The sequence below is a fragment of the Arachis ipaensis genome, chromosome B6 (genome assembly GCF_059453495.1).
Source record: "Arachis ipaensis isolate K30076 ecotype BB chromosome B6, ASM5945349v1, whole genome shotgun sequence".
NCBI lineage: Eukaryota > Viridiplantae > Streptophyta > Magnoliopsida > Fabales > Fabaceae > Arachis > Arachis ipaensis.
This window is the reverse complement of record NC_142441.1, coordinates 37,348,812-37,350,690: the sequence shown is the minus strand read 5'-3', so window position 1 is coordinate 37,350,690 and position 1,879 is coordinate 37,348,812. Positions and strand designations below refer to the sequence as shown.

At 31.7% G+C, this 1,879-nt stretch overlaps 1 non-coding gene across 1 annotated transcript; it reads left to right on the top strand.

Moving 5' to 3' along the window:
* Positions 1-318: 318 nt before the first annotated feature.
* LOC148555165 (small nucleolar RNA R71) lies at positions 319-426 on the top strand. Its single transcript, XR_015887651.1, has one exon. It is a non-coding gene; the product is annotated as a small nucleolar RNA R71 (small nucleolar RNA).
* The last annotated feature ends 1,453 nt before the right edge of the window (positions 427-1,879 follow it).

Sequence of the window (1,879 nt, the reverse complement as noted above, 5' to 3'; positions counted from 1 at the left end):
AGTACTGTTGGATGCAGCTTGCATTCCATTCAGACTCTGAGAAATCATATTGACTTGCTGAGTCAATATTTTATTCTGAACCAATATGGCATTCAGAGTATTAATTTCAAGAACTCCCTTCTTCATAGGCGTCCCATTACTCACAGGATTCCTCTCAGAAGTGTACATGAATTGGTTATTAGCAACCATGTCAATGAGTTCTTGAGCTTCTGCAGGCGTTTTCTTTAGGTGAATGGATCCACCTGCAGAAGTGTCCAATGAAATTTTAGCTAATTCAGACAGACCATCATAGAATATATCCAGGATGGTCCATTCTGAAAGCATGTCAGCAGGACACTTTTTGGTCAGTTGCTTGTATCTCTCCCAAGCTTCATAGAGGGATTCACCTTCTTTCTGTCTGAAGGTTTGAACATCCACTCTAAGCTTGCTCAGCTTTTGAGGAGGAAAGAACTTGACTAAGAAAGCCGTGACCAGCTTATCCCAAGAGTTCAGGCTATCTTTGGGTTGAGAGTCCAACCACACTCTAGCTCTGTCTCTTACAGCAAAAGGGAAAAGCATGAGCCTGTAGACTTCAGGATCTACTCCATTAGTCTTAACAGTATCACAGATCTGCAAGAATTCAGTTAAGAACTGAAAGGGATCTTCAGATGGAAGTCCATGAAACTTGCAGTTTTGCTGCATCAGAGAAACTAGCTGAGGTTTCAGCTCAAAATTATTTGCTCCAATGGTAGGGATGGAGATGCTTCTTCCATGTAAATTGGAATTTGGTGCAGTAAAGTCACCCAGCATCCTCCTTGCATTATTATTATTTTCGGCTGCCATGTCCTCTTCTTGTTCGAAAATTTCTGAAAGGTTCTTGCTGACTTGCTGTAATTTAACTTCTCTTAGTTTCCTCTTCAGAGTCCTTTCAGGTTCTGAATTTGCTTCAACAAGAATATTCTTGTCCTTGCTCCTGCTCATATGAAAAAGAGGGAACAGAAAAATAATAATAATAATAGGGATCCTTTTTACCCAAGTATAGAGGTTCCCTTATGTGAGTAGAAGAAGAGAAAATCTGAACTCAGAGAGAGAGAGAGTTCGGATTTTTGGTGAGTGAGGAAGAGATGTTAGTAAATAAATAAATAAATAGAAGGAGATGAGAGAGAGAGAAAATTTTCAAAAATTATTTTTGAAAAAGAGTAAGTGATTTTCGAAAATTGTTTTTTTTTTTGAAAAAGGTTAGTAATTTTCAAAAATTAAAATAAAAAATTAAAATAATTAGTTAATTAAAAAGAAATTTTGAAAAAGAGGGAAGATATTTTCGAAAATTAGAGAGAGAGAGTTAGTTAGGTAGTTTTGAAAAAGATAAGAAATAAACAAAAAGTTAGTTAGTTAGTTGAAACAAATTTGAAAAATAATTTTGAAAAGATAAGAAGATAAGAAGTTAGAGAAGATATTTTCAAATCAATTTTTTTGAAAAAGATATGTTTTATAAAGATAAGATAAAAAGATATTTTTGAAAAGATATGATTGAAATTAGTTTTGAAAAAGATTTGATTTTTAAAATCACAATTAATGACTTGATTCACAAGAAATCACAAGATATGATTCTAGAACTTAAAGTTTGAATCTTTCTTAACAAGCAAGTAACAAACTTGAAATTTTTGAATCAAAACATTAATTGATGATGTTATTTTCGAAAATTATGTGGTAAAGATAAGAAAAAGATTTTTGAAAAATATTTTTATAATTTTCGAAAATAAATAAGAAAAATGAAAAAGATTTGATTTTTGAAAAAGATTTTGAAAAAGATAAGATTTTTAGTTTGAAAATTTGATTTGACTCATAAAAACAACTAGATTTTAAAATTTTTTGAAAAAGTCAAATCTAATTTTCGAAA